General features: G+C 39.7%; 2 protein-coding genes across 5 annotated transcripts in view; one reads left to right on the top strand and one right to left on the bottom strand.

Moving 5' to 3' along the window:
- LOC116983484 (centromere protein P) overlaps positions 1-18099 on the bottom strand; it is a 299674-nt gene that overhangs the window by 22259 nt on the left and 259316 nt on the right. The window lies entirely within an intron of this gene.
- ecm2 (extracellular matrix protein 2) overlaps positions 12259-18099 on the top strand; it is a 32466-nt gene continuing 26625 nt past the window's right edge. For 3 of the 4 annotated variants that reach the window (XM_033037268.1, XM_033037269.1, XM_033037266.1), the window contains exon 1: positions 12259-12355. The gene's annotated coding sequence lies outside the window, so the exon portion shown is untranslated. Of the gene's footprint in view, positions 12356-12940; positions 13049-18099 lie in introns of those variants that run through there. The other variant, XM_033037267.1, reaches the window with a different exon arrangement.

The following is an 18099-nucleotide window of genomic DNA, read 5'->3' as shown; positions in this document are numbered from 1 at the left end:
CCCTAATTTATCAGCAATAAGTTAAACACGACAGATCACTGAGGAATGTCTTGTCACATATTGCCAATTAGATTATGTTCCCTTCACGCTCCACTCTATTTCCTCTGTTGGGATCTCACTCACAATCCATCAATAATCCACCTTCACTCCCATGCCATAATCATTTTTTATAAACATTTTTCATTCAGAGTTTGCGAAGACAACTCCGCCATTTACACATTTATAACGTTTTTCAGATCTCCAATCGTGAATGTTCATAAGCCGAAAGTGCATTGCTAGCTTTATTTGCTGGCTTTTGGAGGAATGCAAATCCTTAATGTCACTGAGCAACCGTCCTAAATGTTGCTCTGGCCATTTGTGCATTCCAATGTGAACCTGCCACAGAAAAGTTACGTAAAGATCCAGGAAAATATTACTACATCAAAATATTAAAACTATATATCAATCAGTGTGTGGAGAATGGGTTTCCAACATTTGGTAAAAGAATAATGAGTAATATGACATTTTTGGTGGACAATAGCAAGAACAATGCCTAATTTTCTCAGTTATGAGAAAAGGCTGTTATTTACTTCAAGAAGTATTGGCACAGAAGGGAATCGTGAAGATATTTTAATTTAAGAGCTTTGGATGTGTTAGTATAAAAGATGATATTTTATTTATTTTTATTTATTTAACCTTTATTTAACCAGGAGAAGTCTCATTGAGATTAAAAATCTCTTTTACAAGAGTCCTGGCCAAGACAGGCAGCAGCACAGTTCCACAGTTACAGACAATAATTTAAAAACAACAGAGAACATATAAATAGAGTCACAGTCAGAACATCATCAAACAAAGCATGTACAGACAGAAGAGCCCACTTCAACATCATTAAGAAGGGATTTAAATCTGTTTATAGATATGCAGCTCCTTAAGTTTCAGTTCATTCTGCAGCTGGTTCTATGCGAAGGGAGCAGCATAACTAAATGCCCTTTTCCCCAATTCAGTACGGACTTTAGGTACAGTTAGTAAGAACAAGTCCTCAGAGCGGAGCTGATAAGTTCCTGTGCTTTTTCGAATTACATACTTCTGCAGGTATGAAGGAAGAACACCGAGGATAGTCTTATAAATAAGGATATGCCAATGATGGAGTCTGCGGGTGGACAGGGCAAACCATCCAACTTGAGCATACAAAGAGCAGTGGTGCGTGAGGGTTTTAAAATTAGTAACAAATCTCAGTGCTCCGTGGTAGACCGTGTCCAAAGACTGTAGGCATTTTGAAGATGCATTCATATATAAAACATCACCATAGTCCAACACAGACATAAACGCTGCAGCAACAAGTCTTTTTTTGGCTTCAAAAGAAAAACAAGATTTGTTTCTAAAGTAAAAACCTAATTTTATCTTTAGTTTTTTCACAAGTTGCTGGATATGAGGTTTAAAAGAGAGAGAATCGTCAATTATAATTCCCAGATATTTATATTGAGACACAGATTCAATCACAGAGCCCTGCAAAGTGGTGATAGGAGGGAGGTCCGAGGGCTTTGATTTAGCTTTCGTGAACAGCATGAGCTTTGTCTTGTCAGCATTTAAAACAAGTTTTAAATCACACAGGCTACATTGCACAGTGTTAAAAGCAGTTTGGAGCTGACAGAGCCTGATTTGGGGTAGACGCAGAGCAATATATCACTGTGTCGTCAGCATAAAAGTGAAAGATTTGCGTTCGGAGCTTTATGATCTAGACTATTAATATAAATAGTAAATAATAAAGGTTCTAGAACCGATCCCTGTGGCACACCCTTGGATACATTAAGAGAGCTAGAAGTATTACCTTCTGCTCGCACACACTGGGATCTGCCTGATAGATAGTTTTTAAACCAACAGACAGCTTGATCAGACAAACCGATGCTGCATAGTCTTTGTAACAATAAGGCATGATCCACAGTATCGAAAGCCTTTGATAGGTCATCGAAAAGGGCTGCACAGTTGCTTATTGTCTAAAAATTCAATAAAATCATTTACTACTTTTAAAGCAGCTGTTGACGTACTATATTTTTTCCTAAAACCAGATTGAAATTCAGATAAAATACTGTTAGTTGATAAAAAGTCCTTCAGTTGTTGGTTTACAATGGATTCCAGCACCTTAATTAAAAGACAGTTTGGAGATGGGCCTATAGTTGTTTAGCACAATGGGGTCCCCCCCTTTTAACAGTGGGAGAACAAAGGCAGATTTCCAAATAAGGGGAATTTCGTTTGTCTCCAGGGATAGATTAAAAAGATAAGTCAGAGGCAATGCAATAAAATCAGCGGCTAACTTTAGGAAGTAAGGCTCAAGGTTGTCTGGACCTGCCGATTTTTTTGTGTCTAAACATCTCAGGGCCTTATGCACCTCTGAAAGTGTAACAGCGTCAAAAGTAAAGGCTTGTCCCTCAAAAAAACTAACCATATTTAAATGGTTAGTAATGCCAAAAAATGTCTGACAGTTAGATTTTGACGAGTTAAGTTTATTCAGTTTCTGTCTGTGAAACACCAAAAGTATAAACTACAGGTTAGAAGAAAATGTTGATAAAATGGTGATGTTTGAGAAGCAATAATAATGGAGGCGAACATTGTGGCACATTAGAAAATTGATTATTTTTTCACTGCACTTCTTAGAGTGGATTGTGAGAAAGATATCATAGATGGCCCAGGGAAGTGCTTCAGTATCACATTCTGTCACCTTCACTCAGACAGACGAATTACAGGTCCTTAATGTTGCTCATCTGAACCATTCTTACATACATTTGTGGGCTACAAACCTGATTTGTCTGAAGTTACCCTTGTTTTGATCACAGTTAGCCTGAGGTATTTTCTTCACTGTCCTAAATCAGGTTCCATTTAAGTCATGACTCAATTTTATATTCCCAGACATGTTTTCACATTCATCCATGAACTCATTCAATCCTATCTCTGCCATCTTCTGCGATTGTCAGTTATTGGAGATTAAATTCTGGCATCCTTCGTATATTTGATTTTAATCATTGTACATTTAGTCAGTGGGCCTTCAGCAGCCATGGTTTAGGTTAAGGTTTATTATTGTCACACCTACAGAGGTACAGTGAAAAGCATTGTTTTGAATGCTATCCAAGAAGATCATATATATCATATAAAAATACAATCAAGTCTAACGCAAGTACAATAAATAGAGCAAAGGGGAAGATACGGAGTTCAGAATATAGTTTACACCATTGCTGCAAAGTTTGTGTTTTCCACTCCATCCGTTGGATGCTCTTTGCAGGCCACCTCTTTGACCATACTTTTACCTTGTAGTAAACAAGTATAAAACAAATATTGCTTGTTCCAATGTCAAAATTTGTTTGACCATGCCCTAGGAATTTTTACGTTAAACGATATGTTATGCCATCTGAATATTGATATACTTGATTGTGTTCCTGAATCTGGAGGTGTGCTTTTCACATATATACCTTTTAGCCTGATGGGAGAGGGGAGAAGAGGGAGTGGCCAGGGTGCGACTCGTCCTTGGTTATGCTGCTGGCTTGCCGAGGCATCGTGTGGTTTCAATGGAGTCAATGGAAGGGACATTAGTTTGTATGATGATCTGGCTGCTTCCTCAATTTGCTGCAATTTCTTGTGGTCCTGTATGGAGCTGTTCCCAAACCAAGCTGTGATGCATCCTGATAAAATGCTTCCTATGGTGCATCTGTAAAAGTCAGTGAGAGTTGTAGGGGACATGTCGAACTTCCTAAGCCTTCTAAGGAAGTAGAGGCATTGGTCTCCCAACTCACCGCCCTTCTCCCAAATGAATATTGATGGGAAATATTAATTCAAGCCACCAAATTTATCCCCTAGTTCCAGACGAAGACTTCCCTTCTGGTCCCTGGGAAACCCTACTCTTTCCCTAGATGCCCTCTTGCTTTAATATACTTAGTGTCCTCCATAATGTTTGGGACAAAGACCCATCATTTATTTAGTTGCCTCTGTACTCCACAATTTAAGATTTGTAATAGAAAATATCACGTGGTTAAAGTGCACATTATCAGATTTTATTAAAGGCCATTTTTATACATTTTGGTTTCACCATGTAGAAATTACAGCAGTGTTTATATATAGTCCCCCATTTCAGGGCACCATAATGTTTGGGACACATGGCTTCTCAGGTGTTTGTAATTGCTCAGGTGTGTTTAAATGCCTCCTTAATGCAGGTATAAGAGAGCTCTCAGCACCTAGTCTTTCCTCCGGTCTTTCCATCACCTTTGGAAACTTTTATTGCTGTGTATCAACATGAGGACCAAAGTTGTGCCAATGAAAGTCAAAGAAGCCATTATGAGACTGAGAAGTAAGAATAAAACTGTTGGAGACATCAGCCAAAGCCTAGACTTACCAAAATCAACTGTTTGGAACATCGTTAAGAAGAAAGAGAACACTGGTGAGCTCACTGATCACAAAGGGACTGGCAGGCTGGCATCCACAACTGACTGGCATCCACAGCTGACTGGCATCCACAGCTGATGACAGAAGAATTTTCTCTATAATTTAAAAAAATCCCCAAACACCTGTCCGACAGATCAGAAACACTCTACAGGAGTCAGGTGTGGATTTGTCAATAACCACTGTCTGCAGAAGACTTCATGAACAGAAATACAGAGGCTATACTGCAATATGCAAACCACTGGTTAGTTGCAAAAATAGGATGGCCAGATTAGTTTGCCAAGAAGTACTTAAAAGAGCAACCACAGTTCTGGAAAAAAGTTCTTATGGACAGTTAAGATGAAGATTAACTTATATCAGAGTGATGGCAAGAGCAAAGTATCCAAAGCATACCACCTCATCTGTGAAACACAGTGGTGGGGGTGTTATGGCCTGATCATTTATGGCTCCTGAAGGTACTGGTTCACTTATCGTCATTGATGATACAACTGCTGATGGTAGTACCATAATGAATTCTGAAGTGTATAGACACATCCTATGCTCAAATTCAAACAAATGCTTCAAAACTCATTGGCTGTCGGTTCATTGTACAGCAAGAATCATTGATCAATGATCCCAAACATACTGCTAAAGCAACAAAGGAGTTTTTCAAAGCTAAAAAATGGTCAATTCTTGAGTAGCCAAGTCAAGCACCCGATCTGAACCCAATTGAGCCTGCCTTTTATATGCTGAAGAGAAAACTGAAGGGGACTAGCACCCAAAAAAAGCATAAGCTAAAGATGGCTGCAATACAGGCCTGGCAGATCATCTCCAGAGAAGACACCCAGCAAGTGATGTCCATGAATCGCAGACTTCAAGCAGTCATTGCATGCAAAGGATATGCTACAAAATATTAAACATGACCACTTTCATTTACATGACATTGTTGTGTCCGAAACATTATGGTGCCCTGAAATGGGGGGACGATGTATAAACACTGCTGTAATTTCTACATGGTGAAACCAAAATGTATAAAAATGGCCTTTATTAAAATCTGACAATGTGTATTTTAACCACATGTGATTTTTTCTATTACAAATCTCAAATTGTGGAGTACAGAGGCAAATACATAAATGATTATGGAGGGCACTGTGTAAAATGTTTTGGAATTCTCTTTAATTTTGTTGGCCACTTAGCTACTTACTTCAGAAGTCTCCTATAACCTCTATAAACTTCAAAGGACTATGGTTCCTTTTTCCTGATTAAGCTCTCAATTTCCTTAGTTAACCGAGGTTCCTTAATCCTACTAAATTTGCTTAGGTCCCTTACAGGAACATGTTGACCCTGAACGTTTACTAAATTAGTTTTTAGTTTTAGTTTTGGGGATACAGCATGGAAACAGGCACTTTGGCCCACTCAGTTCAATCATCCCTCACGCTAGTTCTAGGTTATACCACTTTCACATCCACTCCCTACACATTCAGGGCAGTTTACAGAGGACAATTAACCTGCACGTCTTTGCGATGTAGGAGAAAACCCACAGACAGCAACTCAGGTCAGGATCGAATCCAAGTCTCTGGTCCTGTGAGGCTACAGCTCTACCTGATGCACAATTTTTTTTAACTGCCTCCCACTTATTAGATGGTGTTTTTTTCTTTCTACTTTCTTGTACTATTGAAGCCAACCCTCCCTCAATTTAAGACCTTTAAGGGCCTGTCCGACTTACGCGATATTTTCGTCGACTTGCCGCCACCCGTCATAGTCGCAGCAGGTTGCCGAAAATGTTCAACATGTTGAAAATCCAGCGTCAACCAGGAAAAGATACGACTCTTTGGGCTCACGACCATACTGGCATCACCCGCGACATGTCTTTAACTATAGATCCAATTTTATCATTTTCCATGACCATTTTAAAGCTTACAAAATTGTGGTCGCTGTTCGCAAAGGGTTCCTCCAGACACTTTTATCACTTGCTCATCCTCAAAATAAGATCAAGTAGAGGCCCCCATCTGAAACAGATGACACTGCATATGGCTTTAAAAGCCAGCAGGGTCTGACCCAAAATGTCATCTCTCCATTCCATCCACATGATGCTGCCTGAGCTGCTGAGTTCCTCCAGGAGATTATTTTTTCTTTAAAACCTTCCCGGTTGCATTTAACCATTTCCATGCCATCTTGGTGCCTGACCATGATGCAATCCCAGTCAGTATTAGGATAGCTGAAGAATATGGGAGAAAACCAAGAACCAGGGAGAATGTTCAAGCTCTACATAGAAAGCAATGGAGAGCAAGATGGAACCCAGATTGTTGGAGTTGTGAGACAGCAACTCTACTGGTTTTGCCACCGTAGCTCCCCAACATGCAATTCTAAAGAAGGGTCCAGACCAGAAACGTTACGTTTTCCTCCAGAGATCGGCCTAACCCGTTGAGTTACTCCAGCACTTTGTGTCTATCTTTGGAATAGAACAGAAGTTGAGGTTACTTATCTTTTATTACACTATTTATCATATACTTTAAATTATTTACTGTTCCTTTGGAAAACTGTAGGTCTGAAGATTGCCCAATTAGACGGAGTCATGTAATTAATCAATTTGATGGTGTAATGTAAATGGCTCATGTTCTAAAGGCTGAGAAACAGAGATCTGGAAGAGGTATAATGGCTTGAATTTTGCAGTTGAAATAATTGTGAAGCTATCAAACATTCGCCGTTATTACTCTCTGAAACTGACACCAATTTCTAGTGTTTGCACATTCACAGTTACCTTATTTCTCCACAAGAGAGCTTTGCACATTTTGTAGATCTAATTAACCTTATTTTTTACATATATGTTTTAACAGCATTACAGATATGTTATGCTGCTGCAAGTAAGAATTTCATTGTTCTGTTTTGGTACATAAGACAATTAAATACATTTGACTTTCAACTTGCTGTAAATGTTTAGCCTGGTTCTCTGGAAGTAATTGAATTTTGACAAAAAACTTGTCTGATCCTAAAAACAAACTACCTGTATAATATGTCTAGATTATTGTTTCTTCTGAATGCTCTCTATTACTTCCACAATTTGTTACAAGAAATAGCTTCCAACTTAATTACATGTCTATGTCTCCAAATTCATTTGCTCTCTGTAAATATATTTTAAAACATTTTACATCTTGGTTTGCTTTGTGAAAATTCTTTAATCTGTTCAGCTGTTTAACTAACTTAATGATGTTAGTGTTGCTGGATGCCCATCTGGATGTTTCCAAAGTGCATCTCACATCAGAAAAGTAGAATTGGTGAAGCAAAGGAAGTTAGGGAACCTTTATGCCCCTGTCCCATTTAGGAAACCTGAACGGAAACCTCTGGTGACCTTGCCCGCGACCCAAGGTTTCCATGAGTCGCCAGAGGTTTTGGTCACTCGCCTGGAAAGCCTCGACCGAAGCGTGAGCTGCATCTACCGACCAAAGATCCTATAGGATCTTTACTACCGACCGCACACACACACACACACACACACACACACACACACATCGCGAAGGTGGGGGCCAGGGACAGCGGAGGAGCGCTGTCTGGACTCTGCACGATGAAGAGGAAGGTAAACGGCTGGCACAGAGCACGGTAAGTCCTTTAGAGACCGCGGGAGGGGGGGGGGGAGAGAAGGGGAGAGAGAAGGTGAAGAGAAGGGGGGAGAAGGGGGAGAGAAGTGGGGAGAAGGGGAGAGAAGGGGGGGGGGGGGAAGAAGGAGTGGAGACAATTTTAAGAAGTTTAATAAAGTTAGCGGGCATTTTACCTTCCAGTGGGTCCTCTAGGTCGTGAAACTCCAATAGGTCAATCAAAATGGCCGGTCAGTGAAGGAGATTGCCTTCGACTGCCTGTAAGTAAATAATGACCCCACTCCACTGGCTTCGACCAAACGGCAACCTATTTTTAGTCGAGGCTGGTTTTGATTTTGATTTTGTTGAAATAATCGAAGGAACATAGAAGAAGCCTCGACCACGCGGAAACCACTTTCGACCGTTAGGGAGAGTGACCAAAAACGGTTTCTGTTTAGGTTTCCTAAGTGGGACAGGGGCATTAGTCTCACTTTGTAAAGTTACCAGTGTAGTACAGTTCCTAGAGAAGGACGACTTTGACAATTACTCAGAACATCCTTCATGAGGGTGAACCCATGGAAAGCGTCTGCCCTGATGGTGTGACTTGTGCAGACCAACTGGCTGGAGTTTTTGCAGACATCTTCAACCTCTCATTACTAAGGTCCGAGGTAGTGATCTACTCTAAAAGGACAGGGCAACACAGAGACGAAGCGGTAGAGGTGCTGCCTTACAGTGCCAAAGACCCGGTTCAATCCTGATTAAGGGTGCTGTCTGTATGGAGTTTGTACGTTCTCCCTGTTACCTTCATGGGTTTTCTCCGGGTGCTCATTTCCCTCAACACTCAAAGACGCACAGGTCAAATGGCTTCGGTAAAATTGTAAATACTGTGTGTAGGATTGTGTTAGTGTGCAGGGATCGCTGGGCCGAAGGGCCTGTTTCCACGCTGTATCTCCAAACTAAACTAAACACTCAATAATACCAGTGTCCAAGAAAAGTAAGATGACATGCCTCAATGACTACCGACTAGTGGCACTAATGTACGTGTTGATGAAGTGATTTGAGAGGTTGGTTCTGGTGCATAATTAATTCCCACATTAACAAGGACCTGGTCCTACTACAATGTGCCTACTCAACAATAGATCAAAGGCAGATGCCATCTTGCTGGCTCTCCACTCTGCACTTGATCACTTAATCAAATAAAAAGACGACGTCAGGATGTTGCTCATCAATAACAGCTCAGCATTCAACACCACCATCCCCTCCAAACTTGTTATTAAACTCAGGGAATTGAATCTCTAGATCCTTGACTTCCTCCTCGGCAAATCATAATCTGTATGAATTGGCAACAACACTTATCCGGGATAATCAACAGCATGTGGAGATCAGAGGGCTGTATGCTCAGTCCCCTGCTCTACTCACTCTATACCCATGACCCCATTCCCTGAGTGATAGTTTGTAGAGGATGATGGTGTTGAATGGTGTAGCCAGGCACAGTTCCAACAGCCTCTTTAAATTCGCTGACGACACCAGTTTTTTATACAAATAACTTGTTCTGTGTGCATGTTTGTTGAGAGTGTGTTTAGCGGCATGTAAGTGTGTGTGCGTGTCTGTTGTGTGGGTATATACTGAATGCTGCTCTTCAATTTTATCCTTAATAAAGATTATTATTCTTGCTGTAACTTCCATATATTTATCACATTTCCTTACAGCATAAAGAACCATTTCCAACCAGCAGCTCATCCCATTCTCAATTATCTCTTTTTGCAACTTTGAATCTCTTTCCACATTCTCAACAACGACCGCAAGGTTCTATCACTGACCTACACACTAGGATCAATTTACAGTTGCTAATTTACCTATTAATCCACCCGTCTTTGGGATATGGGAGAAAACCAGGGTGTTGGGAGTAACATATTCACAGGGAGAATGGTGCTATCTGTGTAGAATTTGTACACAGGTTAGCTTTAAATCCAGGTCATTGGAGTTGCAAACCAGCACCTCTATTATGCCCCTGAACACCTAGGTCATTCTATTTATAATATTCCTGGTACATTTTCACAGACAAGAATAAATTTAGACAAATACATTTATAAACATGCAGGTTGAATATACTATGATGATCTCTCTGTGATATTTAATTGATGGATTAGAAGTATTATTTTCAGATATTTCACTGGGCAATGTCAGATAAAGTCTACCAGGATGGATGGCAGTGGATTCCAAACCAACAAGAGAATTCAGATATGATCATAAACTACAAGGGCAAATATTAACCATTTTATAATCTGTTAGCTACTCTGAATAATTCCTCTTTCAAATAAAACCTGGTGGTCACAATGCTATGAGAAATTATTTTAATTTGCATAATTCTCCAAGTAATTATCCTCCAATCATCCCATTTTTACCTATTCCATCTGCTTTTTAAATAGACTCAGTTTTCTAAGCAAAGTGACAGTCTCAGTTTAAAGAAGGGTCTCGACCGGAAACGTCACCTATTCCTTCTCTCCAGAGATGCTGTCTGACTCGCTGAGTTACTCCAGCTTTTTGTGTCTATCTTCGGTTTAAACCACCATCTGCAGTCCTTTCCTACACATCAGACTATAAAATGTGACGCACATGCTCCACTCTTCTTGCAACTCATTGGCTGATGCAAAGTTGGCAAGAAACAATTTGTCCTCCACATTTCTCTCTATAAATAAAAATAAGCCTGCTTAAGACAATGCTATAACCATGCTGAAAGGTCAATATGAGCTGACCACAGAAATCTAAGATAATTCCATGTCCAAGGCACTGGATGTAATCGACTAGTCCTTGCACCATTTCCTTAATCGGCCAAACCATTGTGGAGCATGAAAAGGGAAGTATCAGTTGTCCGGGGCTAGAGTGATGGGTTCATGGGGAGAGAGGACTGGCACATGAGAGCTAGATGACAGCTTCATTTTGAGTAGGAAAGAACTGCAGATGCTGGTTTAAATGTCACCGTGCCACCCCACCACACCCCAGTGCTGTCCATTGCTGTTTAGTCACTAAAAAACACCCCAGGTTGATTCAGGTAAGAAGCGAAGAGAAAGATGGGCTTGCATCCAGTTGATTCTGCAGCAAGAAAGATTTGGGAAGGGAGAAATAATTGGCAAGAAGACTAAGGTTTGCAGAGATCTTTTAGAAGAACTGATAAAATATATGCATAAATTCAATCCCAGTCAGTTATAATAGTGTGATCATTCCCCGCCCCCATTTCAGACAATACCCTCTTTACAATGCAGGGTACATTCCTAGAAAATGGTCTGTCCCATGATTTTCCATAATGCAATGTGCATCATCCATGCATGCGTCAAGAAACACGAGTTGAAATGGTTAAAAATGTTTGTTTATTTTTGTTCCACATAAAATGGAAACAGGCACTTTGGCTCAACTTGCTCATGATGACTAAGATGGCCCATCTACACTAGTTACACCTGCCCTCATTTGACCAATATCCCTCTAAACCTTTCCTATCCATGTACCTGTCCACATGTATTTTACATGTTGTATTGATACCTACCTCAACTACCTCCTCTGGCAGCTCTTTCCATATACCCACCACCCTCTGTATGAAATAGTTACCACTCAGGTTCCTATTAAATCTTTCCTCTCTCACCTTAAACCAATGTCCTCTGGTTCTCGATGACCCTACTCAGGGTAGAAGACCACATAAAGGAAGGTAAAAATGGCAAGACTCAGAGGAGAGCCATGAACCAATTAGGGATGGCACCTCTTTCAAAGAGCTGACATAGACACAATTAATTAAATGATGCCCCCTTCCTCCCCACTGCTATGTAAGCTTCTGCCGTATGGTTAAGATACTGCTGAGGCTGCCTGTAAGTCTGAATGTAAAGAATTTAAACTTGGTTGTTGCCTGCTCAAGGTTAAAGCTTGTATATTCTATTACATCTATATTAAAATTGTTCTAGTTACAGACTCAGTGGACCAATTATCTATTTGATTTGACTAAATTACACGAGAAAACAACAAACACACTGGAATTTTTTACTACATAGACCGCCATTTTCATTAACATGATCACCAACCAATTATAATTTATGCATCCTTTAATTAGATTTTGTGTTTACTACCAAGCCTAAAAGATAACATTCCACGTTGATCAACGTTCACGTATAAATGATTAAAAGCAGTAATTGCAGTCTTCAACTTCCCCTTGTTTAATAAGTAATGATCTATAATTTTTTTAAAGTTTATCTTTAAAGTTAAACAAACCAAGTTTAAAAAATGCAGTGCATCTGCTTTTAACATTTGTCACTACTGAAATTCTTCAGACGTTTGTTTGTACTTGGCTCTGATCAGACTAAATTAACAAAGGCTGCAAGAAGTGCTTGGCCTCACGAAATGACTGAAGAGTTGTGGTAATGTACTGTGATTCTTTTGTGTTTAAAATGCTCTTTTTCCATTTGCTGCCTCTGGGTCAGTATTCCCAAATTATTTGATGGTATTAGATTTCAGGAAATAACTTTGTGTGGATATGCCTCCAGTTAGTCTGTTTTTGTAGCAGGATCTAAGTTTATAGCTTGCAAAAGTAAACTCAAAACTAATTAAGCATGATTAAGTTGTAGTTTTCTTCATATAATCAAGTTTTGAGTTGTTCTTTTTCATCAATGATTCTGTTGGAACTAAAATAGAACATGGGTGAAATTGAAAAAAAAAATGGATTTATACATTTTTGAAAAGGGAGTTTGCCAAATCTTTGTAAAGCTACATCAGTTAAAAATTCAATTAAGTTTAATACTCAGTTCACAGCACAATTACTTGCTTTGCCAGACGTAATAACTACAGCTAAGATTTCCAATAGCCATTACACTCTCAGAATTTTCCAGCTGAGCCTTGCTATCCCAAGGCCCACTGAATGAACGCTTTCCACTAGAACAGATTTTTTGTTTCTTCAGTAACCCTGCCTTTGATGCTTTATTACAAACCGCATTCTTATACTCCAGGGATCCAGGCTGTTAAAAATTACTGAAGAGTGTAAGCCAGCTTATTCTTAAAAAAACATCTCGATTAGGTGTAGAAACTAAGCTTGTGTCTGGTGGGAGGGGGAGCTGGTAAGTTCACTCCTCTTGTTTTTCCTTTTTCTTTTTGCAGTGGCTGTTTTAAAAATTAATATTTAAATCACGAATGGCAAAATATAAATTAGGCAACCATTATAGGAGCTCTGGCTAGAACAGGCAGACAGATCAAGTGATTCATTTCTCCAGAGGTTTTCTTCTATGTTGCAGAAAATTGCTTCCTCCTTGTGTTAAGAGACTGTTTCTGAGATTGTCTGTTGCTAGTAAGGGGAAGTGTGGCGGGGCAGGGATTGCAGCAGCAACCTACAATTGCCAGGTGTTCTGGGATGTAATCTCTTTATAGGAACAACGGTTATCTTTGAGCTTTTTGATAACATTCACATTTCTGTTACCATATTGAGGAAAGACTGAGCAGGTTAATGTGCTAACACAACCAACATGAACACAACATTGGTAAAGCAGCATCAATGTATATGTTGAAATATAAAGCTACTGACAAAAGTATAAACAAATCTAAGAAACATTGGATAGGAACACAGTTCTAATAGGTAGAGGACACCTCATACCTGAGCATAATATATTTTACTGTGAATTATTTTGATTTTGTTTCCAGAGGGCACGGACTCAGATGAGTTAATCAAATTAACTTTGGTTGTAATAGCATAGAATTGTCATCATTTGAGATGGTGTTGTTGTTGCTCTTTTGATCCCAGTTCTCTGGAAATTGAGTAGGCCTGGACATGCAAAGAAAACATTTGGCTATTGATGGTCTGCACCATATGGTCAAGAGAGATGAATTGATTGGAGGGCTATCACATTCCTATGGGGCTCAAATCGCACCATTAGGTCACAAGCAACCCACTATCCCTCATGGTCCTTGACACTACCCACTAACGTACGTGATCTGGTACACGGAGTTAATCAACACATTAAATGGACATCCTTTTCCACAAACTTGTAACATGTAAACCTGTCATGCCTACATTTTTCCCATGCACATCAACTCATATTCATATGGACACAAATAACATTTCAAGAACCCTTTATTACATCTTTAACAGATGTTCTATATATTACTACTGGAAATTCTATGCCAAGGCCATGTTGATATTTTAAAGAAGGAAGAAACCCACATCAGACCCAGGAAAGATTGCGATGGTTTGGATCTAGAGCCCCACAATGGTGATGCTGGGAGAGTCGAGAACATGTGAACAGCTGGTGTCATGGTATTATCATGATCATCATGAAGATGGCCATAACCGAGGATGCTTTCTTTGGACATGTTTGACTTAATTGCACCCAAACCAAATCTTCTCCATCTCTACTCTAAAATATCAAGGAAAGGGTTAACAAGTGTGTCAGATTTTCCAGAGGAGGCTGCAGCAAAAATAAGTTTTCAGGCCTTTCCAGTGACCACCTCTTCAATGGATGTATGAGAATAGCACAACCTTTATATCTGAACATGAACTCTGCTCGTAGATCAGAAACCATGGCTCTGACCATCTGGGATCAGCAGCTGATTTGGACAGTGAGATTTTCCTTGTCTTTAATGCAACCAATATATTTAAAGAAGGGAAGTGTAGCTGAGTTCCTTTATGAAGTATACCACTCCTTCCCTCATAGCAGCCCATCAGATACCCCTGCTGCCTGTAAGAAAATAATATTTTCCCTTGACACCTATTCAATTAAAATCTATAATGATCTGTAATAATCTATGATTAGGGGGTGCCTTTTTTCTGGGCCATAAAAACTGATAAAACTATGAAATCTCACTACAATTGCAGTGAAGGGGAAGTCACAAGGACTGGGTTTTCATCCACAAATTGCCTATTCCATTTTCTCCAACATTGGTGAAAAGTGTGCAGTGGTAGCATTGAGTTTCCCAGGTTCCCGTGATTCCCACTCTATTGCACGTATCTGAGACCTGCACTACCTTTGGCAGTGATTTTTTAAGTGTGTTGAAAACTTATTTTCTATGGTCTTCAATACACTTAGAAAATAAACCGTCAAAGCTCCTCAACAAAACCTTCCAAATTAACTGGAAGGATAATCAAACCAACATTATTGTCTTCTTCCAGGCCAACATTACTTTCATGTTCAGTACCTGAAATGGGCACTCAATTTTTGGCTCTCTTGCGGGATGAGAAGGCCAAAAGAAGATTATTCAAAGATGTACTCAAAATCTCCTTGTACAGATATACAGATAGGAAGGGTTTTGTGGGGTAGAAGCCAAATGCAGGCAAATGGGAATAGCCCACAATGCCAACTTGGTGTCATGGCAAGTTGGGCCCAAACCCCAGTTTCCATGATGTGTACTTCCATGATTCCATGACTAAGAAGTGCTACATTCCCATCAAGTGATGGGAATCCTTGGCCAAGATTGCTCAAAGTGGAGAATGATCATTTGAATTGGTAAAGAGGACATGGTGGGAGGAGTTCACCAACTCACATTCCATCCACCGCCTGCCAGTCAAATCACCTCCTGGCCCATCGGTGGAAGTATGTGATTTACACATTGACTACATTAGCCACCACAGAATCCACAATTCCATAGTGGAAACAAGACGTTATTGATTTTGTGTGACTGCCTAAAAAATAGGGATGAGTGGTAGAGTTCAGTCTCTATTTATCAATGTCCTTTCACCTGTTTTATTAGTTCATCAAATCAATTCGCAATTTGGAATAAGGGCACATTTAAAATTGCTAATATATTTTGTTTAAACATGAAAAGAATTATAATAATTTTAGCAATAGTATGGACACCCTTATGGCACATTGGTCTTTAATAAATCAGGCAAGCCCCCATTTCAACCCGGCATGTACAATCAAATAAGATCAACTAGACCAAGTTGTCCTACAACTTTAAGCTGTGCACCCCATATGCAAGAAGAAGAAGAAGATTGTTCAAATGAAAGGTGTCACAGATTCTGCATCATGATTTTAGAGTTTAGCTGCTGCTGGGACGTTCTGGGGAATCTCAGGATGATCCTGCACCACCACTGCACTCCACGTGGAGGCAAGAGGCAAGGTACATCAAGGAAATTGTTAGCGGCACACTGCAGGCAGGCGTGTGACTTACACAATTAGAGTCCAAAGTCTGAAAACTCATGTATAAATGTCGACAATCGCATACCCAACCTCTGGAAAAACTCGTCAGAATCTGGCCCCATACATTCTGCAAATTTTGTTTCGCCTATTGGTAATCTCCTGGGACCTTAAAACAGTTTTTGATTTCTAATTTGAATGACTGCTTCATCGATAATCAATTACTTAACAGCATATAGGGAATATGTTTTGTTCCTTTATATTTGGGTTCTGTTCAGGGTTGTTTAGTTTTTTAATATTTCTTAGTAAAACTTTATACTTTTATTTATACAAAAAAAATTAGTTGAATGAATTTTTTAATACATTTTATTAGCCAAATATGTATACACACAAGGAATTTGCCTTGGTGCTTTGCTCGCAAGTAAAACAATATACAGTAGACAATTCAAAATAAAACATTATAATTTAAACATGTGAAGAATTAAATAAAATAGCAGAGCACAAGGAGGCTACAGACTTGGCTGTTGAGCAGAGCTACTGCTCGTGGAAAAAAAGCTGTTTTTATGTCTGGTTGTGGCACTTTGACAGTCCTGAGTCGCATTCCAGAGGGAAGTGCTTCAAAGAGTTTGTGGCCATGGTGAGAGGGGTCAGAGATGATCTTACCCACTCTCTTCTTGGCCCTTGCAGTGTACAGTTCATCGATGGGGGGAAGGTTGCAGCCAACAACCTTCTCGGCTGATCGAATGATGTGCTGCAGCCTCCAGATGTCATGCTTGGTGGCTGAGCCAAACCAGACCATGATGGAGAAGGTGAGGACAGACTATATGATGGCAGTATAAAAATGGACCATCATTGCCTGTGGCAGATTGTGTTTTCTCAGCTGCCGCAGGAAGTACATCCTCTGTTGGACATTTTTGACTGTGGAGTCGATGGTGGCCTCCCATTGAAGGTCCCTGGAGATGATGGTTCCAATGAACTTAAATGACTCCACAGATGTGAGTGTGGCGTTGTTGATGGTGAGTGGGGGGAGGGCGGGGGGTGCTCTCCTAAAGTCCTAAAGTGAAGAGATTATTCAACTTTCAATCTCTTTCAGCAATTGAATTAAAGAAGGGATGCTATCAAGTTGCACACAATATTATACCAGTTTACTAAAATTTACCACAATCTATCAGATCACATCCATCACGCCACGTCAATACAAAAAACATTATTCCTTATACCCCAAGTATACCTTTGTGTTTTTGAGAGGTTTTAAACAGTTAAAAGTCAACAATGAAATTGACATAATTTCTGACCCTGTTTTAGCTCTCTTTGTAGAATTTCAAACATTAATCAAGGATTGCTCATGAATATTTCTTCATAACTTCAAATGAATATATCTGTGGAAAAATTAATTACATATGAGCGGCCAGAACATCATTCTCTCCTGACATTGTTTGAACTCTCACTTCCCATGCTAGACTGGAAATTAAATATAGAAAGAAAAATGTTTACATACACTGCCCTCCACATTTGGGACAAAGACCCATCATTTATTTATTGCCTCTGTTCTTCACAATTTGAGATTTGTAATATAAAAAAAATCACATGTGGTTAAAGAGTACATTGTCAGATTTAAAAAAAGGCCATTTTTATACATTTTGGTTTCACCATGTAGAAATTACAGCAGTGTTTATACATAGTCCCCCCATTTCAGGGCACCATAATGTTTGGGACACTGCAATGTCATGTAAATGAAAGTAGTCATGTTTAGTATTTTGTTGCATATCCTTTGTGTGCAATGACTGCTTGTAGTCTGCGATTCATGGACATCACCAGTTGCTGGGTGTCTTCTCTGGTGATGCTCTGCCAGGCCTGTATTGCAGCTTTCTTTAGCTTATGCTTGATTTGGGGGCTAGTCCCCTTCATTTTCTCTTCAGCATATAAAAGGCATGCTCAATTGGGTTCAGATCAGGTGATTGACTTGAAAAACTCCTTTGTTGCTTAAGCACCATGCTTGGGATCATTGTCTTGCTGTAGAATGAACCGCTGGCCAATGAGTT

This window comes from Amblyraja radiata, chromosome 18, assembly GCF_010909765.2.
Source record: "Amblyraja radiata isolate CabotCenter1 chromosome 18, sAmbRad1.1.pri, whole genome shotgun sequence".
In the NCBI taxonomy this organism is placed as follows: domain Eukaryota; kingdom Metazoa; phylum Chordata; class Chondrichthyes; order Rajiformes; family Rajidae; genus Amblyraja; species Amblyraja radiata.
Note: the sequence above shows the minus strand (reverse complement) of the source record. Positions and strands in the feature narration are given on the sequence as shown.